General features: G+C 46.9%; 1 protein-coding gene across 1 annotated transcript in view; it reads left to right on the forward strand.

Annotated features, from left to right (window-relative positions):
• Positions 1-8,129: 8,129 nt before the first annotated feature.
• The window catches only part of LOC133452124 (ETS-related transcription factor Elf-1-like), a 35,418-nt gene continuing 23,765 nt past the window's right edge, over positions 8,130-19,782 (forward strand). Inside the window, exon 1 of the mRNA XM_061731334.1 lies at positions 8,130-8,362. The gene's annotated coding sequence lies outside the window, so the exon portion shown is untranslated. The remainder of the gene's footprint in view (positions 8,363-19,782) is intronic.

Here is a 19,782-nt window from a genome sequence, read left to right on the forward strand (position 1 = left end):
GGGTCCCCCTATAGGTGTTGGAGTCTTTTACAACAAGATGACCTTTTGTTGGGTCTCTGCAGCCACTCTCATTCTCATGGCGCTTTTCCACCAGCACCTACTCGGCTCTACTCATTTCAACTCGGCCTGGTTTCTTTTACATAACAATTCAGCATCTGGAGAAGAAGTAGGAGGTTGGAGTGAAGCTGCTGTGACGTATTTTTATTGTGTATCTAAAGGAAGAAGACAACAACACTAAAGATGTAGAACCTGGAGGAGATGATAGATGTGCTGCTGGGTCTGTGACTTGTGTTTGATATCAAGTTAAATAATGAGACTGAAAGAAGCTTCAAGCGGCAACGCTTTTTTAATGTTTTTTAGTTTGTCTCTGCGCTGCTGAAAAGTCAGTTGGAGCCGTGAGCAGCTATGAAGAGACAGAGCTCCTGGTAGATCTGGTCGTTCCTTATCTCCGTCTAGATCCCTTTTTAGTAGTCCCTTTTTCAGGTGCTGAGGAGAGAATTAAAATGGGGTCTAGACGATAAGGAACGACCAGATCTACCAGGAGCTCTGTCTCTTCATAGCTGCTCACGGCTCCAGCTGACTTTTCAGCAGCGCTGAAGCTTCTCTCACTCTCATTTTTTAACTTCATATCGAACACAAGCCACAGACTCAGCAGCACATACAGGACTGTCTCAGAAAATTAGAATATTGTGATAAAGTTCTTTATTTTCTGTAATGCAAAAATGTCATACATTCTGGATTCATTACAAATCAACTGAAATATTGCAAGCCTTTTATTATTTTAATATTGCTGATCATGGCTTACAGTTTAAGAAAACTCAAATATCCTATCTCAAAAAATTAGAATATTCTGGGAATCTTAATCTTAAACTGTAAACCATAATCAGCAATATTAAAATAATAAAAGGCTTGCAATATTTCAGTTGATTTGTAATGAATCCAGAATGTATGACATTTTTGTTTTTTTAATTGCATTACGGAAAATAAAGAACTTTATCACAATATTCTAATTTTCATTCCTGTATATCATCTCCTCCAGGTTCTACATCTTTAGTGTTGTTGTCTTCTTTGTTTAGATCATACAATCAAATACGTCACAGCAGCTTCTACAACCTCCTACTTCTGATCCAGGTGTTGAATTGTTATGGAAAAGAAACTTGGCCGAGTTGAGTCGAGCCGAGTAGGTACTGGTGGAAAAGCGCCATTTATTTCCCATTTTGTGTATTTACACAGCACGTTTGCCCGGAAAGCGCCTGGTAAAAATTAAAAATGATCTGCACCTGAACCTGATGATGACCCCACTTTTCAAATGTGTGAGAGGTGGCGGCGTCTTGCCCCCCCAAGGTGATCAGACTGCCTGACATTAACACCTTTTAACAGTTTAAAGAGACGCGGCTGCATCTGCTTTATTTTAGAACCTTCATCTGCTCTCTTTTGATCTTCCCTGAATGCGATGCATCTGACAAGCATGTAATAACTTAAAAGCACATGCACAGAAACTTCTGATGTTTTCAAACTTGCTTCTTACATTGCAGAATATTTTTCTGGATTGATCGCACAAGGAGGGGAGCTTTCAGTCTGGCAAAGATTCTGCTAACATTTGGGAAGAACAAAGAAAATATGCTTCTTTTTTTCTGTTTTACGAGTGTTAAAGGGAATGTGTGTGTGGGGCTTTGTGGAGTCGTGGAAATAACTTCAAGGGGAAAAATGTCGAGCCCAGTACAAGCTAAGACCCTCATGCTGTCCGTAAGTGCGTCTATGTGTGTGTGTGTTTTGGGGAGCGTGCATGAATATAAAACCGCCGTCTGCATTTTTGCCTAATTCCATGTGCTGTTCTTGGTCACACACCGCTGATTTTACTCTTCAAGAAATGCTTGATAAATGACACCAAAATGCAGCTCATTACTCATGTTCACAGATGTACAAATGGCACGTACATGCACACATGCATGGAAAAGACACGTGTGTGTATACAGGCCGCGTGCAGCAGCAGAAGCAGCAGCAGCAGCAGAAGGTGAGCGGACACCGGCAGCAGGAAGTCATCAGGACGCAGCTTTCATCATCCACGTCCTCCTCAGGTCTCCGTCAGGACATCCAAACGCCGTGTCTCAGTCCCTGTACACAAATCTCCTGCAGTGCATGTCTGACGATGTCGCGACAAACCCGCAAGGCCAGACGACAAGACAAGGAGTGATTTATCAGTAAACAGATGTTGCACATGTGTTTAGAAAAATATACCACAACTATGACAGTTGTCAAAATGCACTTTAGATTGCATCATGGACAGACCCGGATTAACTCAGTGTGGTGCCCCATTTGAAGTTCCCCCTCCTCCCACATGTTACGGGAAAAAAGGGAAATGTACTGTGGTTATAAACACCATAGATTTACATGCATGTATTGCTGAAGTACATGCTCAACACTCATACACTGATGCTCCAATCAGAATGCAACTGCCAATGTAACACCACATGTTCACTATCATCATTTCCATACATGGCCTGAGGACGACATGCAAAACTATTACAGCATATGACTAAACAATCAAACAGGCCTACTGAATGAGTGATGTGAAGGTAGGGAACAGCACACTAATGAAATAGCAATGTGTAGGCTGTCAGATTTAAGGTTGTTAAATTGTTGAGGCACTCACTAAAATGCGATTCTTTTTATTGTATTATTATTATTATTATTATTATTATTATTATTATTATTATTAAAGTCGTAATTTCTCCTTTTTTCTCAACATTTCAACTTTATTCACGAAATTTTGACTTTTTTCTCAACATTTTGACTTTTTTCTCAACATTTCGACTTTTTTCTCGAAATTGTACTTCAACATTATTCTCAACATTTCTACTTTTTTTCTCAATATTTCGACTTTTTTCTCGAAATTGAACTTCAACATTAATCTCGACATTTCGACTTTTTTCTCGACATTTCGCCTTTTTTTCGAAATTGTACTTCAACATTAATCTCGACATTTCGACTTTTTTCTCGACATTTCAACTTTTTTCTCAAAGTGCATAATGAAAAAAAAATCTTCCTCCTCTAAAGTATTATTTGTATTTTTCTCCTGCCTGGCCCTAATACTCTTCCGTAGCTGTACCTGTTTGCTCCTCTTACAGCAAATATGAAGAGAAAATAACAAAATATGACATACTATATGGTCCAGTTAGACATTTGATTTGGTGGCCCCTCATTGGCTGGGGCCCCTGGGCGCTCGCCCGGTTCAGTTTATGGATAATCCTAGATTATGGATTAAAACCATATCCTGTTTACCCTCATGGACCCTAAAGTTGTCCATATAGCAGTGAAAAGACATGACCTTTACTGACAAACAGACGCGCCGGCTCCTCAGGTGAGACGAGCTCACGAGCCACCGGCCTCAGAGGAATGTTTTCATTCTAGTATTGGATGAAATCAGAACTGTCCTGTCATCCATCACGCGCTGAGGGAAGCACATGAGAGATAACAGATGAGACCCGCGGTGATGCTGCATTCCCTCTGAAGCGGGTGGCCAGAAATTCTTCCTGGTGGAATGTGATAAGTAAAAACGACGTGAGCCCCTCCCTTTCTTGATTTGAACTGTCAATCACGGTGATATGAACCCGCTCTGTCAAAGTGAAGCACAGCCTGTGAGCTGCCGTCCCTGCATGTGAGGGGACCAGCGGTTCTGGGCGGGTAGACGTGTGCAGGGCCTTAACTCGTCCCAGAGGAAGGGGGGGGGGGGGTTACGTGGAACCGGGGGGAGCAAGTATTAGGGCCAGGCAGGAGAAAAAATAAAAATAATATTTTAGAGGAGGAAGATGTTTTTTTCATTATGCACTTCGAGAAAAAAGTCAAAATGTCGAGAAAGAAGTCAATATGTCGAGATTAATGTTGAAGTGCAATTTTGAGAAAAAGTTGAAATGTCGAAAAAAAAATCGAAATGTCGAGATTAATGTTGAAGTACAATTTTGAGAAAAAGTCGAAATGTCAAGAAAAATGTTGAAATGTCGAGGAAAAAGTCAAAATGTTGAGAAAAAAGTCGAAATGTCGAGAAAAAAGTCGAAATGTCGAGAAAAAGTCGAAATGTTGAGAAAAATGTTAAAGTACAATTTCGAGAAAAAAGTCAAAATGTCGAGAAAAAAGTCGAAATGTCGAGATTAATGTTGAAGTACAATTTTGAAAAAAAGTCGAAATGTCAAGAAAAAAGTCGAAATGTCGAGAAAAAAGTCGAAATGTTGAGAAAAAAGTCGAAATGTCGAGAAAAAAGTCGAAATGTTGAGAAAAATGTTAAAGTACAATTTCGAGAAAAAAGTCGAAATGTTGAAAAAAAAATCGAAATGTCGAGATTAATGTTCTCTCAAATATTATTTCCCCTCCTTGGCCCTAATACTCTTCCGTACATTCCTCTGCTCTTCTCCCTTAAAATATTCCAACACCCGCAAGTAATATTACTGACATTCCTTCGCCCCCCTCCCCACCGATGCCGCTGTTGTTCAGACCCTCATCACTTCAACCACAGCAGATGATCGACTCCGCTGAGCTGAACCTTGGAGTGACACTGCTGCATTGTTTTAATCAGGATAGAATGCATAGATAACCCCCCCCCCCCACACACACACACACACACACACACACACTAATGCAAAGCCTGTTGCAGTAATCAAACCCTGCCCTCTGCTGCTTTCTGAAGGCTGATGGGAGTACACCTTCCTTCTGGGCCAAACCAGCACATTCCTGGAGCCGCTGCAGAGTGTGATTTATGCTGGCTTATCACTCCGCTCCACCCGCTGCAGCAGCAAGTACGCGGACCCAACCACAGGCCTAATATGGCCTGAAGTCTGGGGGAAATGCTGCCACTCTTCGGCTTGTAAAACTGATGGTGGTTTAAGTCAGACCTGACCACTCCTGCATTTGGCCCGTATTCATTCTGCAAGAGGTCGTGCTGGTCTCCGTTCAGAGGACGCAGGATTCAGCGTGTTGCCATGTTCATAAACCTGGTGGATGAGGAGAGAATTAAAAAGGGATCTAGACGGTGATAAGGAACGACCAGATCCACCAGGAGATCTGTCTCTTCATAGCTGCTCACGGCTCCAGCTGACTTTTCAGCAGCACCGAGACAAACTAAAAAAAAAAAAAGCATCCCCGCTTGAAGCTTCTCTCACTCTCATTTTTTTTTGTAATGAACATTTTATTAAGTTTTAACATAACAGACAACAACAAACATAAGTGCACACATTTATGCACAAACACTACAAAAATATAAAATAAATAATATGAAATAAACACACAGACCACCACACTGATCTATTCCAAGGAATAATAATAATTAAAGCTGCAAGCAGCGATGAACGGGCCCTCGCATTCATGGCCACCGCCGCCCCCCTCCTGGGTTCCCCCCACATTCCTAGGTCAATAATACTATAAAAAGTGCCTTTGCTGTTCACATAAAACGCAACTTATCATCATAAGCATATCAGAAATGACACCACCCACGACTCTTTATGTCAAACCATTCAAAAGTTATGGCAGAAAATAGGAACTATCAAATAAAGACCAATCAGAAAAAGGGGCGGAGCCAATTTACACCAATTATGGTCAATTACTCAAAACCGAGTCCGATGACACCACCCACGAGTCTTTATATCAAACCATTCAAAAGTTATGGCAGAAAATAGGAACTATCAAATATGGACCAATCAGATGAAGGGTGGGCGCGCTTTTTGGCGTCTATCGTCGGCACGGTAACGCTTTTGACTGAGAAAAGTAATGCGCGTCGTCGCAGGATGGAGACTCACATTTTGATGTATAACACACCTGGGTGAACATTATGGTTCGGGCCGCATTAATGGCCGAAGAAATGTCATATATTGCAGCAAAATTACACGATTAATTCAAAATGGCCGACTTCCTGTTCGGTTTCGGCCATGGCGCCAAGAGACTTTTCTTTCACAAAGTTTTCTAGGGGGCGCTGTTGAGCCATTTTGCCACACCCATTAATGCAAACCATTAAATATCAAATTCTTCGCCAGGCCTGGCTTGGTGCAAAATTTGGTGACTTTTGGGGCACGTTTAGGGGGAAAAAAAACAAGAAAAAAAATAAAATTCCTACAGATACAATAGGGCCTTCGCACTGTCAACGCTCGGGCCATAATAAATCATCTATGGCTCAGCATTGTTAACTCAACCACTAAGTTATATCCAGCCGGCTGGTAAAGGGGCCCCAGGTAAACATATATTGGTCCAGTTTGTCCAGTAAGGAGTATGTCACTCTTTCATTAGCAGCCAGCTGTGTCCTTGTTGTAGTAGACCATTCTTCATCACGATTATCCATCTCATTTCAAAGGAGGACAAGTGTGAGTCCTGTAGCTCTGTTGTTGAGCCCAAGATGCTGAATTGTAGTGTAAAAGAAACCAGACCAAGTTGAGATGAGTAGAGCCGAGTAGGTGCTGGTGGAAAAGCGCCAAGATATTACACAGCAAGCCTGACTCTTATCAGGGGGTTCGGCCACATAGTATTTACAAAAATGGATATTTCCACATCTACCCATTATCTATACCCGCTTTATCCTTTGCAGGGTCACGGGGGTCTGCTGGAGCCTATCCCAGCTATTTTCAGTTGAGAGGCAGGTTCACCCTGGACAGGTCACCAGTCCATCACAGGGACACATAGACACACAAACAACCAGACACACTCACACTCACACCTACGGGCAATTTAGAATCACCAATTAACCTAGCATGCATGTTTTTGGACTGTGGGAGGAAACCGGAGTACCCGGAGAGAACCCACGCAAGCACGGGGAGAACATGCAAACTCCACGCTGGGCCTGGGAGTCGAACCGGGGACCTTCTTGCTGTGAGGCAACAGTGCTAACCACTAAACCACCGTGCTGCCCCATCTACGTTTTGCGAAATCCCATCATTTCCAGGAACCTGCATAAATATCTGTTAAGGTGCTATGAGCAGCCAAACCTACAGGGGGCAGTGTAACGAGAAGATAAAGTCATGCTAGCCAATCAGAATCCTGGAAAAAAACATCTACAAATGACACGAGTAACTTCCAGTTACTTCCAAGATGAACCAGAGTCTTTGGTTTGGAGTGACAGAGAAGTGGAGTTACTTTTAAGTGTCACGTTAGAATATAAAACAGGTAAAATACAAGAAAATATTGACGTAGGCCAAACAAATTGTAAACACAGGTCACATGACGCTGGTGACGTTTCTGTCGCATAATGTGACGTTCTGAAGCCTAAATATCTGTTTCTCTCTGTTTACAAGCAAATGTGAAGACGGAGTTTTTGTAAATCTCCACTTTGGCCGGAGTTTTCAAAAATGATCGTTTTTGGAGACTTTGGGCTTTGAGCTCGAGTGTAAATGAACGGCCAAAATGCATGAAAACACCACCGTCAAAAATGGTATAAATAACCAGTACCCAAAAAAAATGGTATAAATAACCAGTACCCAAAAAAAATGGTATAAATAACGGTATAAATAACCAGTATTTCACAAAAATGTGAAATACTGGTGACCCCCCCCCAGAATCTGGGGCCCGGTGGCCCTCTGCTGATCTGTTCCTGGTGGCATGTTTAACAGAGAAGAGGAAGGAGGGCTGGTGCTTCAGAGTTTAGCCACTAGGGGGCATCACGGACTGGAGAAATAAACCTCTGCAGAGCTTTGTCCTTCTGGGCAGACTGCAGTCTGTCCTCAGCCCGCGTGTTTACCTGGACGTGTGTCAGGCCGGGAGGCTCGTCACGGCCACGGCCACGGTCACATTCGTGCACAGCCACCCTCGTGCACGGCCACCCTCGTGCACGGCCACCCTTGTGCACGCCCACCCTCGTGCACGGCCACCCTCGTGCACACCCACCCTCGTGCATGGCCACCCTCGTGCACGCCCACCCTCGTGCACGGCCCCAGGCTGCAGGCTCCTCGCTGCTTTACATTGCAAATAGACCCGTGTTTACATTTGCCCCACGCTGACAATGGTCACCATGGGCGACCTTCACTAACAACACAGGTGACCAATCAGCTCCCACGGGACGGGCGGGGTGTGTGTGTGTGTGTGATGGGGGGGTGGGGGGTAGGGCGCTCACTTCTGTGGAAAAAGAAAAAGAGGAAGCAGAATGACAGAAACTACAGTTGAAGGACTGCAGAGGACGGGGAAGTAGCAGGTCTCCAGGCTGATCCACGCTGGGCCACGCCTGCTCCCTCTCTGACAGGAAACTGATCCCGGGTCTGCGGGCAGATGACAACTGTGTGTTTGCCAACTGTAATGAGAGCAGTTTCCGCTGGTGTCGTGGATCCAGCTGCTGCCGTGCCCCACGTGCCCACACCACCACCAGACTACCAGACTACCACACCACCAGGCTCAGGTAAGACACACCTGCACACACTCGGGCTGGAACAGCAGCAGAAGAGGAGCAGGAGGAGGCAGGGAGAGCAGTTGGAGGGTCTGATGGAGGACACGAGCTGAAGGGAAAGTGAAAGTCCTCTCGTGGGAGGGTTCTGAGCTGCAGCGCGTTTTCACCAACAATAAGAAGGAGAATTAAACCTTGAAGTGATTTGTTGTCACACACGCACACTGAGAAAGCTGTAAAACAGAGCTGCTGCGACCTCCTCTACTGTGCTACAGTTCTCTCTCTCACACACACACACACACACACACACACACACACACACACACACAGGGCGACATTTCACTGTGTTCATTTAACAAAGCCTGGTTACTCGGAGCAACAAGAGGAGCTTATCAGCTGCTCCCTCACTTGCTGTTATCAGCCTGGCCTAGTTCCCACACACACACACACACACACACACACACACACACACACACACACACACACACACACACACACACACACACACACACACACACACACACACACACACACACACACACACACACACTCTGCCCTTCTTCTGTCGAAAACAGACGCTCAGTTTCTATATCTGACTCTTTCTGACTCTTTCTCTCTCACACACACACACACACCAGCGAATAGGGGAGTGGGGGGGGGGGGGGTTATCAGTGTCCTCAGGGGCCCGGCAGCCACTTCCCAGCCTCAGATCCCAGTGCTGGGGCCACAGAGCCACGATGGCCACGTGCACATGCAGAACACCGGTGTTCTGCCAATTTCTGCTGCTTTGCCAAAAAATGCTCCCTAATGGTTTTCTACCTTTGTAGAGCTACAATTTTACTGTTTTACTCCCTAGCCCACTTCCTTTTCCCCCCAAGTGGTCCTTGTCCGTTGCCAGGCCGTCATTGTAAATAAGTATCTTTCTTAAAGGTATAGTCTGTGATCGTATTCAAAAACGTTTATTGTTATACTGGGTGAAATGGTCCTTCCATCCTGAGAGTAGCCAGTGAATAATGTGTTCAGGAAAAGGAAAGAAAAAAATCCGACCTCTCTGACAGCTTTAATCCTGTAAAAACTCTGACCAATCTGTTTTTTGCGGTCCGAATGAAACGGATTGGTCAGAGGACCAGAGGATTGGCTGGGGGGAAAGAACCAATCAGATGCCTTCATTTTAAGTCCCGCCCACGCCCCCCTCTGTCCCATGCGCGCACTCGTCACGTCGAAAATCTTGCCGGAAAACTTCACACACTCGAGTCACGTTTGCTGAAGAATGGTGCAGAAAACAAGAAAATGCAGCCAAAAATACCCCCTCCCCAGTATGGGGGTCCGTGGGGATGGAGGCGTCTCCATCCCGGCGAGGGCGGAGAGCGCCGGTGCGGTGGCGGTGCGGGTGGCGGTGCGGGTGGCGGTGCTGCGGTGCCCTGCAGGCTCTGGAGGCATGGCTATGGCGTAGCCTACGCTGTAGCCTACGCCGTAGCCTACGGCGTAGGGTACGTGGCGACGCGCACCATTCTGCGTTGGTGTAACGCAGAACCATAAATCAGCCTTCAGTGTGTGCTCTGTCTGCTGTTCTGAACTTCTCTGTGCTCATTTTGCTGGGACGTTGGGGTCCCTCCGTTGAGACACAACTTTTGCGGTTCATTGTTGTGTCTAAAAATGATACGCAGTGCCCGCCCAATCAGAAACGGTACAGATATTCTGTGATATTTTTTTATATTTATAAAAAAGTAAAATGATAAAAGAAATAAAGGATCCCCATAACTTTGATTGGGTGGGCAGGATGCACATTTGGGTGGGCACAGCTCACCCCTGCCCCCCCCTAAAACCAGCCTCGCTTACAGGTGAATGAGACATGGGGTAGTTTTGTTGAAAATGTGCTGTCCAAAATGTCCTGGAAAACTCGACTCCTGCAAATGCGCGTTCCCCAAAGTTTGTGGGGGCGTGGCTTTGGACGGAGCGCTGACGGGAGGGGGAGGAGGGGGCGGGGCTTAGAGGAGGTGCCACTTTCAAATCTTGCTAGCTCTCCAACATTACAGACTATACCTTTAATGACCTGCCTGGTTAAATAAAGGTGAATGACTGAATGAATATTAAATAAAGCCATAGAATTGTTTTGTTTTTTTTTTGTTCACAAAGTGTAATGCAATTCATGTCATGGGTAGTGTATTTTGAAGGATCAAATACTCAACATCCCATATTATCAATTTTACATCGTGCAAGAAATGATGGGTGTGGCAATCACTTTGAAAATCGACTGTGCGCATGCGCAGAACCACAGAGTAGCATTTCTCGGCAGGGATTGGCAGGAATTGGCAGAACACCGGTACAGGTGTTACAGAACACGGTTGTTTGTACTTTTGTTAACATATAAGGGACACTGGTTGCTTCATGTCGTTGCGCTCAAACATGAACTAATAAAAGAATGTATTTACAGACTAAAAAACCCTAAGTATAACTGAAAATAGTTAATAATACTAAAGTAGTAAGTGCACAATTTCAGCTGTCCATGGGTCTGTGGACTTTTAAGACATTTTTCATTTCATAAAGCACCAGACATCTTCAGTGGGTATTATTATTTCTTCTTGATAAAATGAAAAAGAAGGAAACAATTTCATATGGTCTTCATGAAATCTCTGTGAAACTGAAATTTTGCATGAATATCGTTTGAAAGAGCCATTTTGGATCATGTCTCTGAATATCTGCTAATAGCCGCTGGATTAAGGGCTGGGGTCCTGCCAGTGTCTGTCTCCACCCCCTCCTCCGTAGCCTGGGCCTCCTTGGAAATGGTTGTTACCACTTAGGCGGAAGTTGGGTGGAGGTAAACAGGATCATTCTCACATCTGAACGTGTAACATCACAGCCCCCTGGCTTTATGAGGACTTGCTGATTTTGATATGTTCAGAACAATCCCCCAGCTGCATTGGGTTCAAAATACCTGGGGACCTGTGTTCATTTGTGTAAATTACAGTGGACGTCTATGATTTTAATCCAGCACGAATGCACCAGGAAATCTGTAAAGTAAAAATTCCTACCTGATGTCCCCAAACACAGAGGTCACGGAGGTCACGGAGGTCATGGAGGTCACGGAGGTCACCGAGGTCACGGAAGTCATTGGATGATTTTAATCCTGTGCAAATGCATAAATCAGTAATTTGATGATGTGTGGACAGGAATCCTGTCCTCCATTCCCAGCGTAGATATAAATAAAAACAATACATATTCATACATTTTATGACATCAACAAATTCATGTATAGTATAGTTATCATAGTTTGCACCAATAACCATTTTTAATAAATATTCATTTATTTATATTATATATATATATATATATATATATATATATATATATATATATATATATATATATATATATATATATATATATATATATATATATATATATATATATATATATATATATACCCCTCCTTGAACCGTCACCTTACTGTGGTGGAGGGGTTTGTGTGCCCGAGTGATCCTAGGAGCTATGTTGTCGGGGGCACTTTCGCCCCTGGTAGGGTCTCCCATGGCAAACAGGTCCTGGGTGACGGGCCAGACTAAGAGCGGTTCACAAGCCAATCATGAAGAAGAAGACAGCGAGGACCGTTACGTCACCCGGATCGGCGTCACCGGGGCCCCGCCCTGGAGCCAGGCCTGGGGTTGGGGCTCGTAGGCGAGCGTCTGGTGGCCGGGTCTTTGCCCGTGGGACCCGGCCAGGCTCAGCCCGAAACAGCGACGTGGGCCCGCCTTCCTGTAGGCCCACCACCCGCAGGAAGGTCCATGAAAGGCCGGTGCAATGTGGACTGGGTAGCAGTCGTGGCGGGGTGCCTCGACGACCCAATCCCTGGACCAAAACCCTCACAGTGGGGACATGGAATGTCACCTCGCTGGGGGAGAAGGAGCGGGAGCTTGTGCGTGAGGTTGAGAGATACCGGCTAGAGATAGTCGGGCTCACCTCCACACATAGCTTGGGCTCTGGAACCCAGCTCCTTGAAAGGGGCTGGACCCTCCACTACTCTGGAGTTGCCCAGGGTGAGAGGCGGCGGGCTGGTGTGGGCTTGGTTATAGCCCCCCAGCTCAGCCGCCATGTGTTGGAGTTCACCCCGGTGAACAAGAGGGTCGCTTCCCTGCGCCTTCGGGTCGGGGAAAGGTCTCTCACTGTTGTTTGTGCCTACGGGCCGAACAGCAGTGCGGAGTACCCGGCCTTCTTGGAGTCCCTGGGAGGAGTACTTGATGGTGCTCCAACTGGGGACTCCATTGTTCTACTGGGGGACTTCAACGCTCACGTGGGTAATGACAGTGATACCTGGAGAGGCGTGATTGGGAGGAACGGCCTCCCCGATCTGAACCCGAGCAGTGTTTTGTTGTTGGACTTCTGTGCTAGTCACAGTTTGTCCATAACGAACACCATGTTCAAGCATAAGGGTGTCCATCAGTGCACGTGGCACCAGGACACCCTAGGCCGGAGGTCAATGATCGACTTTGTTGTCGTTTCATCTGACCTTTGGCCGCATGTCTTGGACACTCGGGTGAAGAGAGGGGCTGAGCTGTCAACTGATCACCACCTGGTGGTGAGTTGGATGCGCTGGCGGAGGAGGAGGTTGGACAGACCGGGCAGACCAATGTTCCCTCTAAGCTGCGCGCGTGCGCAATCGCGCACTGCCCGCATATTCTCAGCGCACAAGAAAGTCTATCCGGCTTTGCTGGTCCTGCTTCCTGGCTTCGGCCTCCGCTCCCCCTCTTGCCCCCCCTACACGATTCATACGCACATAGGCGAAAGGCGGGGGGGCCGGGTCGTGGGGGGCACTGTCCCGCGGGGCCTGGCACTCCCCGCCTCACGGTTTTAACAGCAAAATAGACACTGCACATTCAACACTTAATAAATACATTTGACAAGGACACGTAGTTCGGGAGGGGGGGGGGGGTCTGTGTCAATCGATTGGCCCTCCCTCCTCCCTGTTTTTATGGCATTAATCACATGCACTCAACACAAGGGGCGGGAGGGGGTCCCACATCACCCGCGTTCCCTCACCGGCCTGGGCCTGGGACGGGTGGGTCGGGTTACCCGGGCCTGGCGGGGCCCGCCGTGCAGCCTGGGGTGCCTTCTGGCGGTGCTGGATCCCCCCGGGGAGGGGGAAACGGTGCGTGATTGTATGTCTGTGTCGGTGAGAATGCGGTATGGAAGGGTCCTGCCATGGAGGATTTGAGCCTCCATTGGCAGGACATCAAAAACTTAATAATTTATCAATATTATATTATACAAAGATGGTTATTATTATTATTATTATTAGTATTATTATTAGTATTATTATTAGTATTATTATTATTATTATGTATAGTATATTATATTATTATTAGTATAGGTATCGGATAGGTGAATGGATGAATGAATGGGATGCCTGGGTCTGGGGCCCTCCGTTGTCGGGCCTGCGCGGGTGTCGCCTTGTTGGGGGGTTCCCTCTCTCCGGGCCCGTCTCCGGTCCCCCCCGCTGCCTCTACGGCGGGGCGCCCCTCTGGTCTTGGAGGGCCACTTTCGTGGGGGACGGGTGCGCCTGCCCACGTCGGCGGCCGGGGCGGCTCTGTCTCTCCGGGCGGGCTGGCCCCCTGCCGGGTGGGGGTCGCTGGCCTGAAGGGTGAGGGCCTCCTGGCCGCGTGTCCTGCCTGGACCGGGTGGCCGGGGATTGCCTGGGTCGCGGTCCGCCGCCGCGGGATCCCTGGCTGCTTCTTTCCGCGCCGTGGGGGCCCCGCCCGCGGGCCCCCTCGGCCGCCGCCGGGTGGGGGGGGGGGCCTCGCAGGCGGTGGGTTGCCTCCCTCCTACTTCTCCCCTCTGTGGGGTTGCCGGTGGCCTGGGTTCCGGGCTCTTCCTTGTCGGCCTCTGGTCTCACGGGTGGCGGGGTTGCTCCCCCCCCTCCCCCACTATAGATACACTTCAGGTGGAGCTTTGTTTGGTTTATTACACACACACACACACACACACACACATACACACACACACACACACACACACACACACACACACACACACACATATAGTAATTTAGTCACACGCATACACACACACACACACACACACACACACACACACACACACACACATGCATGATCATATACATACACACACACACACATAGACATACACACTGGCTTGTTCACCTGCATGCTGGCTCTCTAGTTTTTGGGTTTAGGTAGCGGTAGCGATAGCTTAGCTCAGACTGCGATCAGATCTCAAGATTTAGGTCGATTGCTGTTCGTGTTTTGGATGGCTCCGTGCCGGTTTCGTGCTTTGTTTGTGGTTTTTTTGTTGCAGATTTCCAGTGCTTGACGTGTGTCTCCGTGTGTTCCTGCTTCCTGGATTGGCAGTGGATGTCGTCACCACCCCCCCCCACCCCCTCCCCCCCCCCCAAAAAAAAAAAAAAAAAAAAAAAAAAAAAAACACTGGGTTTGTATGTGTATATTTATGTATGTGTACGCATATGTGTGCGTATATATATGTATATATCACATATAGTAATAATGCACATATATACACTTTTGGTTTCTACCGTCATGGTATCAATCAATAATATGTGTGCAGACAAGGTAAAAAAAAAAAAAAAAAAAAAAAAAAAGAAAGTCTATCCAGTGCAGTGCTTTAAGTGGGCCGGTACGCGCCGGTACGGAGTACCCCCACTTCTCAATATTAGCCTCTGGCGTACTGGGACTTCTCATGAGCTCAGTTCTCTGTTCTCTCCTTGCGATTTGGCTACAGTGGCGTCGCAACGCGACTGCCCCTCGTGAGACGTTCACTCGCAAAGCCTGATTTATGGTTCCGCGCTAAATCGACGCAAGGTCTACGCCGAAGGGTACGCGGCAACGCGCAACGTACATGCGCATCGCCGCGTACCTTACGGCGTAGGCTCTGCGTTGGTGTAACGCGGAACCATAAATCAGTTTACGGAGGTCCCGCGAGTCGAGAGGAGGAGAAGTATTCAAGGATTTGGGGAATACAAGGAGCTGTGGGGATCCCGGACACGAGAAAGTCTGAAGCCTCTGCTAAAAGCTATCCATACCATTGCTGTGTCTACCAGCAGTACTGGAGTTAATGGGGGATGAGGGGAGATGGCACCCCCCCCTGAAATAAAAACGGTCCAAATCATCCCCCCCTGAAATAAAAACGGTTTAAGTCATCCCCCCTGAAATAAAAACGGTTTAAGTCATCCCCCCTGAAATAAAAACGGTTTAAATCATCCCTCCTGAAATAAAAACGGTTTAAATCATCCCCCCCTGAAATAAAAACGGTTTAAATCATCCCCCCCTGAAATAAAAAAGGTCCAAATCATCCCCCCCTGAAATAAAAACGGTCCAAATCATCCCCCCCTGAAATAAAAAAGGTCCAAATCATCCCTGAAATAAAAACGGTCCAAATCATCCCCCTGTAAAACTGTCATGCCTCCTTTCCATCCCTTATGTCATTTCATCAATGAATGTGGTTTTACTGCTATTTCAACATTTAGACTCATCACCAGAAAAATAACACCAGAAAAATAACTTATTTGACAATTTTCACCTGTTTCAAGTAAATTTTCACTTGAAATAAGTAGAAAAATCTGCCAGTGGGACAAGATTTATCTTCTCATTACAAGCAAAAATCTTGTTCCACTGGCAGATTTTTCTACTTATTTCAAGTGAAAATTTACTTGAAACAGATGAAAATGGTCAATTAAAACAAAATTTTGTCAACATTTCAACTTTTTTCATAAAATTTTTGACTTTTTTTTCCTCAAAATCTCAACTTTTCTCTGGACATTTTGACTTTTTTTCTCTAAATTTTGATTTTTTTCTCAAAACTTTTTTTCTCGACATTTCAATTTTTTTTCTCAAAATTTCGAGAAAAAAGTCGAAATTTTCACCTGTTTCAAGTAGATTTTCACTTAAAATAAGTAGAAAAATCTGCCAGTGGAACAAGACTTTTTTGCTTGTAATAAGAAGATAAATCTTGTCCCAATGGCAGATTTTTCTACTTATTTCAAGTGAAAATTTACTTGAAACAGGTGAAAATTGTTGTTTTTTCCAGTGACGAGTCTTGTTTTAAGTGTAATGAGATACTTAAAAATAAAGCGTGCATATGTGATGTTGCTCACAGTCGTCCTCAGTTTGCTCAGGGAGCTTGTGTGTGTGCCCAGATACATGAAAAATTAGAGGGAACATTGGGGCAGACCCAAACGGATTGTGAGGGTCTGTTGGGAACGTCTGGCTGAGCCCTCTGTCAGGGACATCTTCAACTCCCACCTCCGAGAGAGCTTCTCTCGGATCCCGGGGGAGGCGGGGGACATCGAGTCCGAGTGGACCATGTTCTCTGCCTTTATTGTCAACGCGGCGGCTCGAAGCTGTGGACGCAAGGTCTCCGGTGCCTGTCGTGGCGGCAATCCTAGAACCCGGTGGTGGACACCGGAAGTACAGGATGCCGTCAGACTGAAAAAGGAGTCCTACCGGGCTATGTTGGCCTGTGGGACTCCTGACGCAGTAGATAGGTACCGGCAGGCCAAGCGGGCCGCGGCTCGGGCAGTCTTGGAGGCAAAAACTCGGGTCTGGGAGGAGTTCGGGGAGGCCATGGAGGAAGACTTTCGGTCGGCCTCGAGGAAATTCTGGAGGACCATTCGGCGCCTCAGAAGGGGGAAGCAGTACGAAGTATTCCTTCCACCGTCCGACAATGTCCCCAGTCGAGGTCAACAGCTCCCCCACCAGCACCAAACCCGACTGACATGCCTTCCACTAAGGAAGCAGAGGGTTGGGGCTCGGAGGCGTACTCATCCATCACCCAAGCCGAGGTCACCGAGGTGGTTCGTAAGCTCCTCGGTGGCAGGGCACCGGGGGTGGATGAGATTCGCCCTGAGTACCTCAAGTCTCTGGATGTCGTAGGGCTGTCTTGGTTGACACGCCTCTGCGACATTGCATGGAGGAAGGGGACAGTACAGCTGGGGTGGCAAACCGGGGTGGTGGTCCCTCTGTTTAAAAAGGGGGACCGGAGAGTGTGTTCCAACTACAGGGGGATCACACTTCTCAGCCTCCCGGGGAAAGTCTACGCCAGGGTACTGGAGAGGAGATTACGGCCGATAGTTGAACCTCGGATTCAGGAGGAACAATGCGGTTTTCGTCCAGGTCGCGGAACACCGGATCAGCTCTACACCCTCCGCAGGGTGCTCGAGGGTTCATGGGAATTTGCCCAACCAGTCTACATGTGCTTTGTGGATCTGGAGAAGGCATTTGACCGTGTCCCTCGTGCCATTCTGTGGGGGGTGCTGAGTGAGTATGGAGTCCGGGGCCCTCTACTAAGGGCTGTCCGGTCTCTGTATGATCGAAGCAGGAGTCTGGTTCGCATTGCCGGCAGTAAGTCAGACTTGTTCCCAGTGCATGTTGGACTCCGGCAGAGCTGCCCTTTGTCACCGGTCCTGTTCATAATTTTTATGGACAGGATTTCTAGGCGCAGCCAGGGGCCGGAGGGGATCCGGTTTGGGGACCTCAGGATTTCATCTCTGCTTTTTGCAGATGACGCCCTGTTGGCTTCATCAGACCGGGACCTTCAGCATGTGCTGGGGCGGTTTGCGGCTGAGTGCGACGCGGCAGGGATGAGAATCAGCACCTCCAAGACCGAGGCCATGGTTCTCCATCGGAAAAGGGTGGCATGCCTTCTCCGGTTGGGTGGAGAAGTCCTGCCTCAGGTGGAGGAGTTTAAGTATCTCTGGGTCTTGTTCACGAGTGAGGGAACAATGGAGTGGGAGATTGACAGACGGATCGGTGCAGCGTCCGCAGTTATGCGGTCGATGTACCGGACCGTCGTGGTGAAGAGGGAGCTGAGTCGAAAGGCGAAGCTCTCGATTTACCGGTCAATCTACGCCCCTACCCTCACCTATGGTCATGAACTTTGGGTAGTGACCGAAAGGACAAGATCGCGGATACAAGCGGCCGAGATGAGTTTCCTCCGCAGGGTGGCTGGACGCTCCCTTAGAGATGAGTTTCCTCCGCAGGGGGGCTGGACGCTCCCTTAGAGATGAGTTTCCTCCGCAGGGTGGCTGGACGCTCCCTTAGAGATGAGTTTCCTCCGCAGGGTGGCTGGACGCTCCCTTAGAGATAGGGTGAGGAGTTCGGTCACCCGGGAGAAGCTCGGAGTCGAGCCGCTACTCCTTCACATTGAGAGGAGTCAGCTGAGGTGGCTTGGGCATCTGTACCGGATGCCTCCTGGACGCCTCCCTAGGGAGGTGTTCCAGGCATGTCCCACGATGTCCCCTCCAGCTCATGTCCCACAAGAGCTGGAGGAAGTGTCTGGGGTGAGGGAAGTCTGGGCATCCCTGCTGAGGCTGCTGCCCCCGCGACCCGGTAACGGATAAAGCGGGAGAAAATGAGTGAGTGAGTGAGTATATATATATATATATATATATATATATATATATATATATATATATATATATATATATATATATGTACACATACCCATATACTATCTATATTATTTATTTATTTATTTAATAATAATAAATACTTTTTATATCTATCTATTCAATAGATGTTTACTAACAATTTGAATTATTTTATGTTGTTATTTTATGTTTATGGAAGATGCAGTACGTAGTGTGATATTTTAATGTGATTTTCACCTATATACACCACATAGAGCGCAATGATCTGATATTTTATTTATCAACATCAAGCTTCACACGGAGACTTATAAAACAAGAAGTCCAGAACGATGACTAGATAGCGACTTGTGTGTCTGCATCACGATCCATCATCAAACTCACAGCCTTTCTGATGGCACAAAACCTTCAGGGCTTCAACTAAAGCGCTGGTTACGTTTACTGTTACCACAGCAACTTAAGCATATAGATAGATATGCTATTTTTGGATTTTTGTCACTTGTCAAAATGTGACACGTAGTCACTGAAATATAACTGTTTCTGATCGGATGTTATAACTCAACATTCAAAGTTAATGTTAAATGAAATGTAATTGTTCAATAAAAAGACCTCAACATCCCCTCCAGGATCAATGTCTGTAAAAAGGACTTCATTTATCCTTTTTTTGGGGGGGGTGACATCCACTGGTAATCCAGGACACGAGAACACACATGGAGGCGCACATCGAGCACTGGAAATCTGCAAAAAAAAAAAAAAAACAGACACGAAACAGGCACGGAACCGGTGGGAGATCAGACCTACTAGAAAGATGAGGGGTCTGAAAACGATCCCCAGGATCTCCCGATCTCATCAAACTGCTTTTACATGCAGTCAGTTAGTGCTGCGACCACTCAAAGCAACAAACACGCCCATGGATTTAGAGTGTGTTGTGTACTAAATTAAGCCGTAGCCTCTTGGCAACACAGGAAATACATCTACCTTACAAAGGAAAGATTTGAGTACGGCTGGGGATCGATTCAAGTGTCAAGAATCGATTTGATTA

The sequence above is a fragment of the Cololabis saira genome, chromosome 10, assembly GCF_033807715.1.
Source record: "Cololabis saira isolate AMF1-May2022 chromosome 10, fColSai1.1, whole genome shotgun sequence".
In the NCBI taxonomy this organism is placed as follows: Eukaryota; Metazoa; Chordata; class Actinopteri; order Beloniformes; family Belonidae; genus Cololabis; species Cololabis saira.